This window comes from Augochlora pura, chromosome 10, assembly GCF_028453695.1.
Source record: "Augochlora pura isolate Apur16 chromosome 10, APUR_v2.2.1, whole genome shotgun sequence".
Taxonomy (NCBI): domain Eukaryota; kingdom Metazoa; phylum Arthropoda; class Insecta; order Hymenoptera; family Halictidae; genus Augochlora; species Augochlora pura.
In genome coordinates, this window is record NC_135781.1 from 8,741,640 (window position 1) to 8,762,880 (window position 21,241).

General features: G+C 38.9%; 1 non-coding gene across 1 annotated transcript; it reads right to left on the minus strand.

Moving 5' to 3' along the window:
• Positions 1-11,974: 11,974 nt before the first annotated feature.
• On the minus strand, positions 11,975-12,046 carry Trnaq-uug (transfer RNA glutamine (anticodon UUG)). The gene has a single exon. It is a non-coding gene; the product is annotated as a tRNA-Gln (tRNA).
• Positions 12,047-21,241: the final 9,195 nt, after the last annotated feature.

Sequence of the window (21,241 nt, forward strand, 5' to 3'; positions counted from 1 at the left end):
TATTTTATATTTATATTTTATCATATTGTTATTTACTTATCACATCATTTATTTACTATATTTAATTCATACTTTCTTCTATTCTTGGCTATTATATAAAATAATAAAAATATAGATAATTATACTTTCACTAAAAAATAGAAATACAATATTGAGGTCACTAATGACACCAAATTAACATAGGACTTTCTATCGTAAACTTGTCACAATGCGAATTTCGATGAATAAGATTTTGTTAAACCATTATTATGATTTATGACTAGACTACAAATTCTATGCATTTATGACCAGAATGAGTACCATTTAAAGTAGCACCAGGTATAAAGTGTTTAAGTATGTCAAGTTTCAGCTTATTCATTTGAAAGGAATTATTATTATTTGACTTCTGTTTCGTGTAATTAATGTAATTAATTTTTATTCTACATAAAACTCCACAGTCTACTTATTGTTGACTACAATTCTTACTTAAATATTTACGGTACAATATTTTATATATAAACTTTTAAGATAAGCGTTGTTTGACACATTCAGAATGCTTCGATTTTGGAAAGATTTCTTCAACTTTAATCGATATACAGGGTGTGCTCGAATTCATGGTAAACGTAACGTCAGATCCATAGCGGAAAATCTATTTAGCGTTATTCGATTAAAAAGTGAAAGGCTTCTTACACATTTTATCATCTGTAAATCAGTATATTTTCACGTTTGTCTTTAACAGATGTTACATTTATTTATCGTAATTAATGCATACACTTTTCTCAATTATTGGGAAATTTGTTAAAATCAACAGAAAACAGGATAGCTTTATGAAAAGCTCGGTTGGTACATTTATTTGTAAGGTCTTCGACGTTGTTGACTTTTCTCAGAAAAATGACGACAATCGATTACTGTGCGTCGACACCTTGGCGACTGACGACACGGACGATCGCGACCAATGCGGTTTAATCTTTCGTTTCGCCAGACCCCGCGATACAGTTATCACTTATTTACGACGTCTCGAGGCGACAGGCAAAAAAGAATTGCGTGTCAAAGCCGGCCGGTGCCGAGAGCATCGTGAAATTTTTATACCCCGCGGAATCCTCTCTCTATCTCGCCGTGCACGCCAATCACCATCAAGGCATCGTAGCTTCCCGTGTTTCATGGCCCGATACAGTTTACATAAAACTATAAAATTATGGCCGTAGCCGAAAACCCCCAAGAGGAGGAGAGCGCGAGGATTTCCACGGAGCATAGACAAACCCGTACGCTGGTGCCGAAGCGGTAGCGCGGTGAGCGGGGAGGGGATGAAAAGCTATATCGTAAAGTCGATGGGGTATTTTTACATGAAGTCATTAAACCCGGTTTACTGCGAAACAAAGTGCCCCCTCGGCTCTCTGTCTCCCCCACTCCGAGTCGCGCCGCTTAATTACTCCTCATCGCCGAATTAAGGAGCTGGATCGCACTCTGGTTTAATGAGAGACGAATGTTTAATGAGCGATCCGCGTCCGCCTGCTTGCAGATTCCACGACAGTTTTCACGGTGTAAAGGAAATTGTGCGGTGGCGTCCATTCGATGTAAACACGGTGTACGCCCGCTTTTCGGTTACGGAATCCAACATGGACGACTGAACGTTATGCTGCTTCACGTTCAAAATACGTCGAAATTACCAATCTATGATTTATATACATGTATAAATTATTTATACATTTATACATTGTATAAATTAATACATGGGTGGGATATTTATTAACTACTTAAAAGAGGCACTTAATGCCTAGAAAGTAATAGGAAATTATTCTTTGGTTGTTCGTGAATAGGGAACAAATTTGCAAAAGAAGGCTATAAATTAATTTGTATATCTAATACATAGAGTGTCATGTAACTTATGATACAACTGGACAGGTACTTCGACTTATTCTTTTTTACGTGGAATCAACCCCTATCCGGTTATGATACACTGTACATATAATAAACCATACTCTGTATTTACTCTACAATAAGTGTCTGATTAGTAAACAAGGATGCTTATGGAAATACATCTTCGCTATATTGCATATATATTTTGCATACAACGGAACTTGTTACGTATTGTTTCACATCCCATGTTGTCAGTGAACTTCTTTGCAAGAATTTATAATAAATTAGAGTAGTTAGAATGACTGCTCGGTGACCACTACATCACCTTAAATTCATGAACGATTTTTTTTTAACATCAGTGTGTGTGTGTGTATTTTTTCTTAACGTTAGCATATTTCCTGCATATTTCTCGCTTACCATTTTCGTATTCATTGCACGATACATTTTGACTACATAATGATTTATAGTCCATCGATTAATATTGATAAGAAACTGCTTCTAACGCAAATGGAAATTCCGTAGTTGGATATGTGCTCGTGGATTAGATAAGAATCTCGCAGCTTGAAATTCGGGTTCCACTTCTCGGAAAGATTTCCTCGCAACTCCATTTACGCGACCGACTTTTTCCCAGTTACCCTTTATATTATCCTACCTAAAACGGGAACAAATAGAAGTTTCCAGGTCATGGTCCAACAAGAGGAATCACCGAAACCGTTTCCAGTACTTTCGTTTCACCCGGTTTCTCGAAATCTGGGTCGTGAGGATCGCGATAAAATATTTGTACTGACCTCGAACTGTATTTAGGTAATCGATACCATCGACGTAGCACATTTTTATCCGTATAATAAACGAAAGGAAGAAAGTCGGACCGAGACTTACTTTCAAACAGCGAGCGGAATATGTGAAAAGCAGCGTCTCTAGAATTTTCATGTAATATTTTCAAGTGTTTCTTGTCACTGAAATGAAAGCTTGTCGAATAAAAATTGCGGGTCAAGGATTGCAATTTGCTACAAAACTCTTCGACATGAACCTTGAAGCTTGCGTTATCAGTTGGTGGAATAGCGACGTGGTTTCTCCATTGCTATACAGTTTAGAGACTAAAAGGAGATTGACAACTTATGATATATCTTTTGATTAACATAGAATGTATTAGATATGCACTAAGTGGAGTAGAAGGATAAATAATGTTTTTCTAAATCAATACATAACAAATTTGCTAAAGAGGTAACTATTTTGTTTTACTCAAAATTATAATCATTTAAATTTATAATTATTATACAACAGTCGATGAAACGAAGCTTCAATTTATAAAATAGTCAAAGTCTCTTCGATTTATATTTATACATTGCAACATGTTCATTTCAAAGTGTCCACTATGTAAATGTTTTGTAAGTAAAAAAATCATTTGGAAAACAAAACTGGAATCGTCGCGTATTTGTTCCTTTTTGTCTATCCTTTGTCACTTTTTTCTATAAAAAATCGAGACCCCGCGTCTTTTCCTCGTTCCCTCTTCATCGGCCATGACATTTTCGCGTGTACATTAAGATCCGCCTAAAACGATCGAAGCAGGCGAACTAAAAGCAGGGAACGAAACGAGAGATCGTATAAGACGGCGTTGTTAAACCTTCTCGTAGACAAACAATTTTTAAGAGGCAGTTAAATTGCGACATTGTGCGCTACATCACGGTAATCATTCGATACGGAAGAGGGAGCCATTTCCGGGGCCATCTGCGACGCTACGACTCGGAGGTGTTCGCCCCGTCTTTCTTTATAATCGGCGCACACTGTCTACGGCAAAAACAAATTTCGCGTCTTATTTAAATGTTCCTCCCTCGACGGGTTCCTTTCGCGCGGGCCCCTCGGCGGGAAGAGGGACGATATCTAATATCGTTTTTACGATATAAGTTCGAGGGTGTGTCACGGGGCCGCGAAGGGTTACGCCTCGAATCCGCGCCGCTTTCGAATCGCAGGAATTATAATTGACGCGATGGCCGTAAATCTCGAATATTTTCGGGCTTTACTGCGAAACGGGCGAAATTGGCCCACGAGGTCTCGGCCATTAAAAATATGCAAAGTTTCCGCACGGATGAGCAACGCGAGCCTCTTTCTCGGTTGGCGTCGGTTTTATCGTCGGCTCAAGTGATCCGTAAACTTCAGGGGCAGATCGAATCAGCGTTGTTCATTTGAATTTGCAAGATTTCGAGGCGGTCGTGTTTCTTCGTATTGTCGCTTGCTGGAAAGATGACACAATTTCTGGCGAGGGCCAAGGGGGTGTCCCACTCGCTCTACCTGATTTGCACACACGTAGACCCCACTTTTCTACAACTTTTCGAAATTTACTTATATTGATAAATGAGAAGACCAATAAACTAATCATGCAAGGAGCAAGGAGAATCGGTCGATAGCGCCACCTAAGTTTAATTTAGCGCTAGTTCAGCGCTAATTTAGCCAATAATAATCGAAAGTCTGGAATGAAAACAAGATTGAAGAGACTAGGGGGGGGACGACAGGTGAGGCTAGGCTCGAGTTTCTGGTTTCCTTGAAATCGCAGCTGTAAATTTCTTGTAAATTTCTACCAATTAGGAAAACGCATTTACCCTACTTCTGTGAGTGGGTTAACAGAAGTGAGTTTGTGGGAATCGGTATTATACTTATTTCTGTGCCATCGTTTGAGCAACTACATATATAGTCAACTACAAGTATAGCCTACTATACTTAGTATAGTCTACTACAATATATATACCAGTATAGTCTACTACAAGTATAGTCACTTCGCACTTAGGGAATATTTATCGTGTTATATGAAAATATAAAGATTGTTATAACGTTACTGCAGTTAGTAGTGTTACTTATCTACAGATATCTTGAAGATACCATCGTGTAAAAATATATCGGTTTGATTGAGCGTTCATTCATTGGTTGTTTGCTATAATACAGTAACTTGCACACTTTTCAAAGAGATTGTAACAGCTAACTGACTCTTCATTAAAATGTATCAAATACATTAAAAGCTGAATAAAATAAAAAATTTGAAAAATTTTAAATATTAGAATATTATTTAGAATAGTAGAAGAGATCTGGTAAAGAATGTAATTTTCGGTAATACCTGTATGTTCTCGATATTGTAGTTATTGCATACAGAAAAGTGGGGTAAATAACGTCACGCGGTTCATTTTCGCATTAAACTCCTCACACCGGAACGGAACCGACTGATTTTCCAAGCTATTTCCGAGTAAACGAAAAAGCCGGGACGATCGTTTTTTTGTCGGTAAAAGTGACGGCGTATAAACGACGGGGGTGGCGAAGTTACTTTATGCCCCGATTTAAGGAATACGCCGCGGCCATAAACCATAAAGATTCCAGTCATAACTCGAACGGTATCGCATTTTATTTAATTGCCCCCGCGGCACACTCCGCGAGGCAAGTGGTGGGGGGCAGCCTCGCGTGCATAATATTATTTATTGCCGAAGAAGCTGTTAAACTTTAATGCCGCCCGAGCGAGCACCGCTCTCAAAATTAAACGCGATAAAATGTTTGTTATCCAATCGAGTCGCGGCTTAATGTCTCTGCGCCGAGACCCTACCCCGCGCCCGGGACCCCCTTCAAGTTCAGCGAGAATCGTCTCGCTATCTCGCGGATAAGACAGAGCCCGCCTCTCGGAAGACCGCTTTACAGCCACGCTCAGAGTTTCGGGACCCGTAGCTGGATTAGAATCTGCTGGCCGAGGGCAACGCGAAGAATTATGACCCCTGTATAGCGTCACGCTAGCCGTTAGTGGATCTTTTTCGAGAATTTATACAAACCCCGATCTTGGTTCACTTGTTGTTATTTTCTGGGAAATTAGCTGAACGTTAACATAGGTGGATCAGTCGTAACAGTTAAATCAGTTAATAGAAAACATAAATAAATCGAATCTTATAATCAAGATAGTATAATCAAGATTTAAAAGCTCTTGGACACTGATCGGCGCGAAGTTGTATGTTTCAATGGCGAGCGTATAGCTTCTAATGCTGGTAATTATAGATGCTGAGTGACTTTTTAATTTTTCAAATTTAATAATTTAAAAAAATATATTTACATATATATATATATATATTAATAATTAAAAAAATATCAATTATGAGAAAAAAGGAAAACCGTATTTTGTATAAGACTGTCTTTCCCAACAATGTCTTAATTTACTTTAAATGGATCGGTCAATGGGGGTCAATTTCACTAAAAGCTCGTTCAAAGCGAGAATTTGAAATGAATTACTCGATACAAATTATTCGACGTTATTCGATTATTCGCTAGCAACAAATAACCGGTTACGTTTACTTTTTACGGTTAAAGAACAATTATACATTTTTCGAGCAATCTCGTCATTCTTTCCGCGGAGAAGAATAAAATTACCAATTATGGAGATACAATAGGAAAACCGTTGCATTTTATACGACCTTCTTTTCCAACAATGTCACAATTCTCTTTAGAAAAATCAAACAATGAAGGCCAATTTCGCTGGACCTTCTGCACAACGAAAATTGGAAATGAATAGAATGACCAATTATTCGACGCCGCGAACAAAACACCGTACCTTGTTCATTATTCCTTTCTCGAGCATTCTCGCCATTCTGTGTAGGAAAATAAGTCCGATATAGTATCGTGGAAAAGAGCAAAATCGTCAGTCATGCATTAGTATAGAAAAGTTATTGTATATTCTACGTGACTTTCTTTCACAACTATGTTTGAATTCTCTTTGCATTTTGCAAAGCTTGTGCAAAATGAAAATTACGAATGAATAAAATAACCGACTTTATACTATCTTTACTATTCTTTCCCCCAACAATGTTAACTTCTCTGAAATATAAATCTTAATTTAAATTAATAAAATTACCAATTATGAGACACAATACGAGATCTACTCTATGTTGCACAATTTTCTTTTCTAACAATGTTTCAATTCTGTTTAGGAGAGTCAATTTTTCTTCCAGCCATAACATAATTCTTTTTCAGAAAACCTTCACAATGAAATATTGCAGAAAAGAATAAAAATGCCAATTATCGATTAGAATAAACAACAATAACCGAATTCTCTTTAAAAGACTCAATTAATGATAATCGATTTCAATAAAGGCTTGAGCAAATCGAAAAATATAAATGATTAAAATAATCAAATTTATACTTTGTTCAATATTGCTTTCCCAGTCATTTTATAATCCTTTTAGAGAAAATCAATCTCAATAAAGCGACGTGAAAAAAAAACTAAAGTCGTGCACTAGAGCAGAAAAATGACTTATTTTGCGTTCGCACATTCCAGGATCCTGTCTCCTTAGGAGGATCAATCAATGAGGGGGCAATCGAGACTCGCGAAAAGCGAAAAGTGAAAAGTGTCGAGGAATGAAATTCCCAGTCGCCGGAATTTCCCTCGTCTGAGGATCCGGCAGACAGCGGTAACGGAATAGTCTGCGACAGAGTTCCGGCGCGGCACGGCAGCGTCCTTGATACCGTCTGGGCTCGGGGAACGCCTATCCGCGGACGATGCAATTCCGCGGGCGAAGTGTCAGGACGATGGCTCGTGTGACTCTCGATTACACGTTCCGTCATTACGCCGGGGTATTTTATCGTCCGACTGAGTTACGGGGTTCCGCTCGTTAACCGGAAACTTCCAAGGGATCGTCTCGCTCGAATTTAAATTGAGAAAGTATTTTACGAGCGCGCGAGAGTTTCACGGTAGCGTTGTCACATCTTGATGAACTTCCGGTAACGATCGTAGGAAAATGTCCCGACCCCCCCCCCCCCCCCCCAAGCCCCCCGGTCGTAGTCTGCCCCGAATCCGCTATCCAGGACCGTTTCCCGAGAATCTGGTCCACGAAACCGGCCATTCAGACGGGATTAATGAGCCACCGATCGCTTACACGGCCCATTTGCCGCCGATTGCGAGCATCGAAGTCGGTTATCATAACCGATTATTCGTTCGCCGATATCTTAGAAACAGCATCAACACCTGTGGATTTCGAATTCGTCGAACATCGATAATCGCGATTGAAATCATAATTTCGTTTTAATCTAGTGAAATTTCCGCAGTTGTCACTTTTGCGTTTCCTGTGATAAAATAATGTATAATCGTAATTCAGAATCATTGAAGTATCTATTATATTACTCTTAATCTATAAAATTTAGTAAAGAAAGAAAGTCAATCCTATTTATTGCAGCACATGTAGGTAATTTGTACTTTGAAAGAATAGAATAGGAGTAAGTCGAGTTCCTGCCGAAATAATTTATTTTCAAAGAAAGAAGAGTGTTTTTAAATAGAATATAAATTATTGAATTTATTGAATATGAAAAATCGAATATATTATATGTCTTGTAAACCTAATGGAACGAAACAATAGTTGATCTTGCATTGCACTTTAAATATATTTTTTCGCCAACTACTAATTCTTACTTATAATCAATGCACTACAGTCATAACTTTCGAGTTTACGCAAACAAATATTTTGCAGGAATGAAGACATATAACAGGAAGGTGTTAAATTGCAAGCAATGAACAAGCAAATGTTTCCTCCGTTTAAGCCTGCGGTTTAGTATAGAGCGAATGATTAATATTCCGTGCATCGAGTGCGCGCCTCATCGTGTTAATTTTAATGGCGTGTAAAAATGTGTACGGGAATGGGGCGCAGCTGCAATAAACAACGCGCGATCCGGCATAAACGAGTACCATTAATGTCCACCTCCGTGTTTCAGAAAAGGAAGCCAGCCGAGAGAAAAATCGCGAGGCGGCGAAGCGCGTATAAGTACATATAGTACTTCATGCCCGCATTTAAAAAAAAAAGCGAACTCTTCCCGCCTCTCCGAGACATTTATTCCAGCAATGGCGCGCTATCCGAGTTTCTCTGCTCTTCCACGTGTTAAATTCCTATGTTTACGAGCTATTTCCATATTTCACTCAATCCATTTCCTTATGATATCGGATTAGACGCCTGGACAGAATTTAAATCGAATTCGAAAAATGTTCTTCGGACACGCATCGCATGGAGGAAACATTATATCGTTCTTGGAAATATCAGATTTGTAACAGCAAATATATATGTTCTAGTAAATATATATTTCTAGATTTTTATTTTAGTCAATGAACTATACAGAAATGGTTCAAACCACGCTTCTTTGCATCAAAATTACTTAGATTAAAATTGCATCAAAATTTATTACATTAAAATTGCATCAAAATTTATTGGAACGTAACGAAAACTTCATCAACTCTTGTTATAAATAGATAACATTAGAATTCTTCCAACGCGATTTAAACGTGATTCGAATCATTATGACGTCCATCCGAAGAAATGTGTCGCGTAAATGCATTTAATAATATGAATTTAAATCCTCATTAAAGATGTCTGTTGGCTGTTAGAGGAATTTTAATGTTTCCAATTTACGTCAAGATTCGAGGTTTTAGTTACATTCTGTTACATCCTCAATGCATTTATTCAGTTGCGTCTATAACTTTTCTTCTTCCATGTCATGTTCATATTAAGAAAACTTCTAAGAACGGTGCTGAACTAAATGCAACAGTCATTTTATCTCGTGCGAGCGAAACAAAATATTACCATACTAATGAAATGTCTTCGTCTTTATAGGCTATTGCAAAAGGGTTATAGAAACATAGGTGCTTCAACGAAATTCTAATGTTTCTTAGGTGTGTTAAAGAGACAGATTTTGTTCTATTTATTTGCGTGTTGTATGTATTATATGTTATATTGTATTACATGTTTCTATTTATTTGCGTAATTTTCTTCTCATTTCAGAATAAAGTGCTCTCAATTAGATTGCAACAGAATGCTTCTAAACCATGCAATTACGACACCATAAAAGCGTTCTTCTAGTTAGTAGACGGTTATGATTTTTTTAAAGAAACGCGTAGCTTCACCGGTCTCGACGAAGCACTCGCATTAAACAAATAATCGCAAACTAAAACCGCGTGGTTACCTCGGCGGTCATCGGCGCGAAAATATTAAACCCGTATCCATGAAAAACGCAATTCCGCCCGCGAGAGTCGTAGAGGGGTGGGGAGGTCATTTCGCAGGGGCACTTTTCATTGGGAATTACTTTTTAAAGTCCGACGAGAGAAAAAAAAAAGGCACGTTTATTTAGCAGCAACCTGTATAAATGGCCACCTGCGGGGTGAATACGGACGGACAAGCGGGCCCGCCCACCTGACAATACGCTGTCTCGACGGAATCGTAAAGCCGCTGTTTACGCGCGCCGCGGAACGACGAGCCGCGGCGGGCTCGGCGAATAAAAATTCGCGTCGGCCATTTTGCCCGGTTAGAGATTACGATAAACGCGGGCGTATATTTCACGGCCGGGAATCGACGGACAGAGGCTGGTCTCGTCGAAACGGGTTCACCTCGCTCTGATTTCGTACTGGCGCGACGCGTCGCGACGCTGCGAATTGAATGGTGGAACATCGACGGAAATATCGGATGGATGTGGGCTTGATTAATGTTGATACCGGGAAACGCGTGGTAATAATGTGTTCGCGTGTGCGAAGAAGCGACCGGGAATGGTGAACGCGTAATTTGCGTAATTTTACTATTCGCTTTGGCATTTTGCGATTATGATCGATGAAGGCCGGGCGCGGTATAGCCGCCGGATTCAGAACGTTTGTCACATGAATTGGTAATTCTTGATGCCTGACCGGTGGACGAGGATGCAGGGTTTGTTCCGCGAAACGTATAATTTGTCTCTCGAGCTGAACGAATGATAAAAATATTCTGTTGTCCTTTTCATTTCGTTGACGATAGTATAAAGTTCGTAGCTTTATATTTCTGACTCGATATCTTTATTCTTTTAGAAATTGATTTCGGACAACATATATTGAATCACTTGCATAAATTCATAACTTGAAATGATGTTCACATTTTTGAGCGGATAAGTAAAAGAACCATTTCAGAAATGTAATACATACATTAGTTTCATTGTCAACTCGAACTCTGGTATGATAATGGTATGAGCTGATTCAATGAATCACACAATAATTAGTATTAATTTCTTAAAATGTTTAGGACTGTAGTTAACCTTTAACAAAATATACTTACCTATACAGGAATCATAAAAACATTAAAATAATTTTTTATCTATTATTTACAATTCTACACAAGTAAATAATTAATTAACCGATAATCTTTCCGCTACAAACGGAATGAATAAAGCGCCAAAACGAAATATGTCCCACACCCTCGTAGTAGATGAAAGAAATTCCGATCGGAAAGTAGAAAATCGTGTAACACGTTGATCTGGCAAAGAATAATTTATGATGTCGGATTCGACACTACCAATCTCCACCATCTCATTAGTCATATATATTCTTATTACGTAAAGTGCAAAAGTGACCGCGTGACGACACGACTCGTCCGCTGCTTATTAAACATCTCCCGGACCCGCGTCTATAATTTGTTCAATTTTAATCAATTCGTAATGACAGCTTGCGCGCAGCGTAATCTGTCATCGGAGCAGAATTACTTACACTGTTTCAACATCGCCGCGGGTAACCCTTAATTCCCCCCCTATCGTAATTGGAACTCTGATGCATTTTTGATTCGCGAAGGCACGATAGGTAGTGCCGGCCAATGCACAGATTGAAGATAAGCCGGGGACGCGTCAAGCCGCGGACTCGACCCGTATACAGGTTTCGTGGAAGCCCGCGATAACGGGGCCCGTGTAACGCCTCCCGTGAATTATCGAATTGCATGTATAATAAATGATTTATCACGATTAGATCAAGCCGGCGATGGATCCGCGCGTTATATAATTACTGATTAAGCGGCAGACACGAGTGAATCCTCGCGGACAAGTACAGACGCGCAGTCGCGTCGATCGTTGACACGTGAGACCTGACGTGTCGCTTTTCATCAGCTTTCATTAAAAATGATCGAGCAACAAAAACGCATTACAATATTGCGATCGGAAGATACACAGACGAATCGTAGCCGTCCGAAGAACGCGACATTGAAATCTTGCCAAGCGGTCGGATCGGTTGCGCTCGATTATCGCGGTATTTTATTAATAAATACTTACGTAAAATATAATTTATTAATGTTGTACATCGATCGAAGGTCTCCGTAGATAATATTTCGGCAGAAAATTCGGATAAAAAAATATCAGGTCCCACCGAGATTTGAACTCGGATCGCTGGATTCAAAGTCCAGAGTGCTAACCATTACACCATGGGACCTTCGTGTTAGTCTACGCTTCGTTAAAAATCATTTTTCGTCGGTCAACACAGACGCTACTATACCGTTGCATTTCTATTGTTTATTGTTATTTATTGATGTACAACGATTCGCAATAAACAGTAAATTATACTAACCATAATCTTTACATACTTTCGGTACTCTATGTAACGTAACTAACAGAACACTAACTAACACACTGCCAAGTTTAGTATATCATTTTACGTTTATTTTATTTATTATTATCAATTGTCTTTTTTATTAAGAAAATTGTAATGATATAAATAATTATCATATCGGAGATCAAATATAAGCTCGACATTTATTTAATATTGACGTAATGCGAGCATGAATAAACAGATCGACGATGCCAATGCAGGAAGGTCATAGTTCAACAAAGAATAGTAAAGGTAACCTAAGTATATTAATGTCAAAGTTCAACGAATACTTTGCTATTATTAGATCTATTCTTACGTAATTCAATTCTCCTCTACTCTAAACGCTTCTATCTCTATCAGCCTACATAAATATCAATTAAACAACAGTCCTCGACTCAAGGTTGTTGACTCTGCAGTCAAACGGACCCACGCTCGACAGACTTTTAGACACGTTATCATCGATTGAATCTTAATCGATCGTTTATTCAATCAACAAATCCGACACCTCACCCCATATTTCCAACGGTAAATCCGACTGTAAGCGTGTCGCGGCCTTCCCCGTTCATTCTTCCGAAAAGAAGAAAGAAAAAAAGCACCGTGACAATTTACAACCCTCCTCCTCCTCCTCCGCCTCCTCCCGTGCCTCCACGCATCTCTCCCTTCACGGGCGAAAGGGGTGCGGGGGAAGCCTCTTGAGCCATTTCGCGAGTGTCGTCCCGAATCGGAAGAGGGCGAACAATATATAAATTCAGAACACCCCACGGACAGGAGAGGGGGGGGGGGGGTGAAAAGCGAACATAGATTTCGAAAGCATCGACAAGCAGCAGAGAAAGCCGGAGACGGGGGGTGTCTGAAAGGGGATGGGTCACGAATACGTCCCCTTTTCGCCGCGGCGTCGTGTCAACCCCTAATTGAACGGAAGCTGGCAATAAATATTATGTTTCTTTTCGTGGGGCCGATTTTATAATGGCGCGTACACTTCGCCGTGCCTAACTCCTGCCGGAAGCGGATGTGCGATCAGTGTGACATGTGCTCGCGGCCGAGCTTTCTCGAATTTATTCCCCCCCCCCCCCCCCCCCCCCCCCCCGCCTCTTCGCGACCAAATTATTTCACGCTCGTCGCGTCGTACAACCAATTGAACAGAAATCGTTGTACCGTGGGCCATGCGAGTCTTTCGTAGTCTAATAGGCCCAAATTAGATGACGTCATAGGGGCCGGCAGATGCTTTGCTTTAGATACTTGTTCTTTTGGAAATTTAAATTAGACTTTGTGATGTTTAAGTATATACATTATAATTCGATTGTTATATCTATTTATTTGAAGCAACACAAGATTATGAAGAAAATTCTCTTGTAGATCATACGCAACTTCTCGAAATCTAAATTAATTTTACTGTAAATCGGATACACTTTTTTACAAATTACATTATCCTTTTTAAAGGATTTTCAGGAATTAACTCTTTTGTAAGGTTTTTAAATTTATTATGAACTTATATGGTTATGTATAAAATAATTAGAAATAAATGAATTTTATTTTGAAAAGACTGAATTAAATGTGCAGAGAGATGAATTGTGCAGGGGTTAATTTGATGCGCAGAAAGGTGAATATAATCTACAAAAGGATTAATTCGAGTGTCAAAAGTGAATATATATATTTCAAAAGTCTAACAGACTGTTGAACAAAACATACATCGAGATTACTCAGATTTAAAAGTTTTCAAAAATATTTCTGAATTAACAGTCATTAATCGGCTAAATTGAATGATTCCAACTGTTCCGTCACAGCTGAAAAGAAGTTAAATCATCCGATTAAATGATATTCCTCCTCCTCGATCACTCGCGTCTCCGAACAAATTCATTCGGCATTGTGTCCGAATCGAATATTAATGAAAGCCAAACAAACCGGGATCGAGGGCCCTGGGACACGTAACATACTTGACACCGATCATCCTATACTGTCAATATGATTAATGGGAGTTGTGCATATACAATATACGTGACCATCCGCAACCACCATTCATCAAAGGGAACTGAAAGAACAGGTGGGCCTCGCCGATCCCCCTTTGTCTTTCCTCGTCGCCTTTCGCCAAAAGCTTACCCGACCCCCCCTGCAGACCTCCCAGGATCCCCGCACCCTCGATATTCTCGGAACGAGAGCGCGTCCCTCTGTGCGACGCCGAGCGTCGCGGGCTGCGACTTCCGGTTCCTTTCCGATAATTAGAAACAGCCTCGTCTCGCGATAACAATAATGCCGCGTGCTGCGGCCCTCGAGGGCAGCGGGTTCGTTCGACATCAAAGCGACGGCCCCCCGCAGACGTCCTATGCATCAAGGCATCGCTAATGAGATTCACTTTACGGCGTGCTCCGGCTGCGCTCCGTTTCGCGACGAGCCGATCCGCTCCGCTCAACTCGGCTCGGCTGTGCTCGGGCTCGGGGCCACGGCGCTTCCTTCGTCTCCGTTCGATTATTTTGATCATTCCGACGATAGCGGCGGCGAACGACACCGACCAAACCTCCTCGCCCTCTATTCACTCGTTTCGCAGCTTTGAGCCGCGCCGATCCAGCTTCTGACGTCCTTTCACGCCGGCCACGATATCTCGCGCAATTAAAGTGAATTTCTGAAAAGGTACTCCGCGCGCCAGTTCCGTGCGCATTGTTCGCGCGGAAGCGGGATCGATGAGAAGGTTCGAAGGGAGCATCGGTCTAAGCGACCGCCTCGCGTCGTTAGGGGTCGAGGGCCTCGGGTTCTAATGAACTTTCTGGCCTGTCCTACGATGATTAAGTCCTTCGCGAGTTCTGGCGGCGACTTGTGCAAAATAATTACCGAGAATATACGGTTCTTCGATCACATAGTAATTTGCAAATACGCGGTTAAATAAATACGTCCCCTGCCAAGCTCCATTCGACATGTGTAATTGAAATGATACACGGTAGAAGGTTTAATATATTTGCGAAATTTTCCTATCTTTTTCTATAGTCAATAACAATCAAAAGTCTAGAATAGAGGCAAAATTGGAGAGGCTAGGTGGAAACCTCGCGATTAGGAGATGATGACAAGATTCAGGAGGGTCTGTTTGCAATCGACCAGGCTCGAGTCCCTCGTTCTCTTGAAATTGGAGATAAAAGAAAGGTACAGTATGCTCTTTAAAATGCACTTTTATATACAATTCTTTTCTGATACTAGTCTGTAAAAATAACATAATGAATATGTTCACACCCGTGCGAAATTTGTTGATTACCACACAGTGCCGCAATTGTACTTATGCAATCGAATCATAATGCTGCCTTTCATGCAACTACAGGCTGAAACAATGCACGTTCTCATTTCAGTCACGATACTCTAGACGGTGTATGTTAATATTATATATTTCTTCTCTAAGCAGTTATTAAAAATTCAGATAATAATAATAATACATAGGAGTAAAATATAAGTTACTGAATAAAGTGGTAATAAAAGAATTTTCTATTAGAAGAAGAAGTAAAGTGTTCAATATAATATTTATAATTCTTTATCTGTTTATGAGTTTAAAAATGAAGTAACAAACACGCAATCAGTATGTAACTAAACTAAATAATATATTATGTGATATAATTTATTATACCAAATACAATGCGTCGGCACCCATTGGCCGGCTCGACGCCATGTAAAATCCATGCGCCGGGCAATGGGGTGCCGGCGCGGCCAGTCAACGTGTCAAGGATCGAAATGACCCCGCATTCGTCTTCCGCGACCATTGAAAGCCATCCGTCTTCGAAGGGTTGATGCTACATGAAATCAAAACATCCAGATCGCAACAGGATCCGCTTAGTCGCTGTTTCCCGTCCAGACAGCTGACTTTCGCAATTTATTCAATCGTATCTTTTACGATTCATAGTTACCGTCGTAAATCCTGCAGAAATTACCCTAAAAACAAGCGGCCAGAAATTTATCGACGATATTTTACCGGACGTTATTGCGTTCTTAAATCGAACAACACTTATTCATCGCCGGATAACAGGCAGTTTATTCAAGATTTTATCATTTTCGCGGCACTAAACCGTGCACGGGTAACAACAATCGTACGCGTTATCAATTACACGCGTGACTGTCTTTAACCGTCTTCGGATACGATTATACATTTCCGTTATATGTATCGCGCGGTTGATTGGATCGATCATTTCTACCTGGGTAATTTCAGGCTGACACGGTGTGTGCATCAACGATCGCGCGCGTATGCGTTACCAATCTTGGTCGATTGCGAGATCTCACTGTACGTATATATATATACGCGCGGCCTCTCGATTCTCGTGTTTTCGTCATTAGTTACCTAATGCCTCGACGTTGACGGAATTACGTGAAATCTGCACGACGGATCGCGACTAATTAATTCGCACCTCTGGTGGGGGATCAACGATAACGATCGAAGCGATACAAATCTTACGTGGAATCCCGACCGACGCTTAACCACTTGCCTTGTTATAACGAGTCAGTTTAGTGACGAAGATGATGAACATAATATTCAAATCAAAGTACGATAATTTACTTACTGAAACCGAAGCTAATTCAATCAATTATAAAAGTATTAGAGAAGCATTATAAAATTTATTATAAAAGCAATATAAAAGTTCTATTAAAATTCATAATATAGTAGGTATTTCAATTCAAATAATAAAAAAGATATTAACGCTGAAATCGAAGTTAATTCCATCAATTATAAAAGTATTATAGAAGCATTATAAAATTTATTGTAAAAGCATTATAAAAGTTTTATTAAAATTCAAAATATAGTAGGTATTTCAATTCACATAATAAAAAAGATAGTAACGCTGAAACGTATGACGGTATTAGAAGTTTTGTGGTTTGCTTATGGGAGAGTCATTTTGTAAGAGAAAATACTATAAATATTATTAGTTTTTCCATTCGAAGCATATTTATCTATGCATTACTATTAAACAATAGGTACCTATAAAAATGAGATATAAAATATTTATGAGAGAATATTGTTAGAACAAAAATACATTGACCCTCTCTTATGTGCTAAGGTGAACATGTTAAATATATGCGTTATTGATTTGTACAAGCAATAAAATTCTATTATATTCTGTCTAAAGAAAATATGACCATAGAACAGATATAAATTTCCTTTCTTTAAACCCTTTGTACTATGATTTGTTTCATAGCTACGTTCATTAGCAGTTATTCATCCTTTATATTTCTCCTAACAGAATAAAATAATGTTTGTTTGTTGAATTTCAAATTAGAAAAGAATAACGATGGTATCTAGCACATTAAGTATGAGATATTCGTAACGAGCCTTTGAGGAACAAATAGATGAAAAAAGATTACTGGATGAGGTAGTTATTCGGTTAGGTTACTCTTTAGTCGTTTCTCAACTGTTGAGGTAATAGCCACGATCGTCACTCTTCCACGTCGCAGATGTTTCGAATAAAGTTGAAGGTTGAAAGTAAATCTTTCCGGGCTCGGGGAAGTCCCTTCACAGGAGTACTTAGAGTACGCTAACTCTAGGCGATAAACTCAATTACGACTTGAACACCCTGAAGCAACGATAGTATAATCAAGCTCAAGCTTGAAATCGCTCCAAAGTGACCGAGTTCCTAAGACCTGCTCCGGGCAACTGCTTGATTAAGTAAACTCGTCATCTCCTTTTAATAGTTATCACTAATAAGTTTCTATTCATTTATCAGATATAATATGTATATATTATATGTATATTATACAAAACGTGTGATACAACCGGGCAGAGGTTAACAATATTATATTAAAATATGAAAATAAACCAAAAAGCAAGAATAAAGTTTCTCAGAAAATATTATACATTGTTTTCAGGAAAATTAAAAAATAAAAGTTAACATCAAACACTCGTGTACTTGATTATACAAAAATATTTATACAAGGAATATTGTATAATGGACAAACATCAAAAACATATAAATATCTAATGATATAAAAATATCACACAATTATACAATGATTCATACATTTATTTATTTATTTCATTATTAGTATATACATAATACTTGATAAATTGTTATCAGTTATTTACTTACTATAAAATATTTTTAAACCACACCTTGCAGATGTCAAACATGTAACTGCATCCTCAGTAGTTATTAATAATTTATTATTATTTTTAAAAGTTTAAAAACAAATACAGTTTTTTGACATTTTCGATATTTATCTTGTTTTAGCTTCTAAAATCTCTCATAAAATAGTGTCAGTCGTCCCGCCAATGAATTATCGATCTGCAATTCGGAAAAATAATGTCTCCAATTGTCTTCGACGATGAACGACATTTTGGGAATCCATTTAAACCTATCATCGCTCGTCTAAATCGAAGTGGCAGAGAGCTCCGAGCGATAACGGCATGCGGAGGACGACTATTGCGGCGATAGTTCATTAAAATATCCATGAATACATAATTCTCGGGACGGAGTGCACCGCGCCAAATAAATCGATAACCGGTTGCACGCTGGAATCGCGATAGAACAATAATTCCGGCGGATCCGCGCGATTAACCGCGCCCCGACGAAAAATATTCTATTTCGCTTCCGGCCCGGCCCCCATTAAAATCGACGATTATTTATACGCGGCGTGGCCACGGGAGAGAAGAGGATCTCATCCCTGGGGCGTGAATCGAAACGCGTTTCAATTTTCATCGTTGGGGACGCTGCAAATTGCCTAACATTCAGCCATTATTACTATCCTCGACGTGCAACTCGCCGAATCATTGAACAGTATGGGCAGCAATTTTCGCACGGCGCATTATGGATCAAGAAGCATCTACAAGAAGGGGCATGCTTTTTCATAGGTTCTTTTAAACTGAAATAAAAAAGCTACGTAGGTAGATAATAGAATATGATATTTTATTTCATTGTTTTATTAATTATTAAAATTAATGTGATTTCTTACAAGCTCGCTTCAAAATGAGTAGAACATAAAAATACTAGTTACAGTATTGATTTCCTTAATTGAAATAATTGTACAGTATTAATATAGTATAGTATTAATTTTAATATTAATCTTTATGAAGATTAGTAATTTTGAAACCTATTTAACAAAAGTTAGTTTTTAAATTCGTTGCCACCGCATGCTATTTTGATAGTTGCAGTGATCTTTATAACATTTACGCCATTGTTGCATTGTAGGAATTTGGCAAACATCTCACAAAATTAACTTTTGTCAAAATTTATTTATATTGTATATTAAATATTTCTTCAAGTATATATAATATTTGTATTGTTATTCATAAATGTCATTATGATTCAGACGATAAGCTTTTATAGTTCTCTATTTAATTTATCTGATACGTTCAAACATACTTCTTGTACTAATTATTGTTGAGGATGGTAAGAGGTATATTACCAAATAATGATAACTTAGTTGCCACTTATTTTAACATAGACACAACAAAGGTATGTTTGAAGAAAATTGTACTGCAACATACACACTTTCTACTCTTAGTTGAGATTTTATCTTGTTAAAAATAAGAAAAGGAATGACACTAACTGTAACAAGCTATAACATAAAAAGAAGGAGTTCTTATTTATATAAAATTGCAAAACTAGTTGACATGTCCGTCCTGCTCAATTGTAACCTAAATATATAATCATCTTAGTCCACCCTTTCAGTGTGCAGTGTAAGATTAAAGTTTACTCTTCATTCTACTTTAATCATTATTAATAAAACACGCTTCCAACGTGTTTGTAAATGTAATAAGAATTCCTTTTCAATTTTCCCATTCAATAGGTGGAACGGCACAAAAGATTTCAATTCCCCCGAACACCAATAAAATAATCCCGTCGGAAGGAACGGCAATAGAACGTGGCCGGGGTTCCAACAAATTGTCTAACATCCTGCCATTAATAATATCTACGACGCGTAACTCGTAAAACGATTGAGCCAATATGGCCGGCGATTTTCTAGCGTTCCACGGTTCTACGAATCGAGTGCCGGCAGGATAGGAGAGGCGCGTTAGTCACGGGCCATTTTGCCACCGGGCGTGACCTGCACGCTCCTTTATTTTCCAGCGTTAATTCGTGCCGGTAGGCACAGAGGAGGCCGGTTGTCGTTCACGTCCTCGAGGAAGTCCTCGCGGGCCCCGACCCCTCTCGCCCCCGTTCTTTTCCCGCGTGTTTTAAAATCCGGCCCGGTTCGCGCCGGGACCGGACACGTGCCGGCACAGGGGTGCATCATAATGCGACCGTCGTCGCCGCGTCGTTTCGGCTCCGTTGCTCGACCCGCGCGTCAGGATGCATATGTAATTAACGGGAAGCATTAACGGGAATTAACAGTCCGCTTAACGGCGCGGAAAAGCAGCGTGAGAGTCGCGCGATTCGCTTTCGCCGGCAGCGAGGCCGGCTCTTTCACGCCCCTCCCGTGACATTCGCTTGATGACACGCATCTCTTAACACTTAGACTGCTTTGTGCGCCTATGATAAATGTATCAATACGTATGCCTTTGTAAAAGGCAGTATGTATGCCTTCATTAAAATAATATGAAACCCCAGGAAATTGTGATTTCCTCTTGAAGCAGTCATACAAAAACACAAAAAAAGATAAGTGGAGTATATGAAAGAGGATATACAAATTTTACCTAGATTTTTTAACATCCTGTTTTATAAAATCACTCTCATAAATATTGTTATGTAGTAATAAAAAAAATGATTACTCAAATACTGGCGTTTTTAAGCAAGGATATACTGCTCCACATTGGGTGTTTCAATTTTGTCATAACCTCGGCAATTGTACAATTTCAGTCGACTAATTTTAACGTTTCTCGATAGCAGGTGATCCAGCAGAAGGTTTATCAAAATCTTCAAATTATTTATTAAGAATACATAAAGATTGTTCTGCTTATTGCTCCATCATGAACGCTCTCATACAGTACAATAGAATGGATTTCAACGCAACGTTGTCATTGACGCTGCTATCGTCTATCACAGCTCCATAAACGTAGCTTAGACCACCGTTTAGTGATCCCAGATGCTCCGTCAGCGAATCTGACTGACTTTTAATATTAATATTTAACTCGAATTTGAA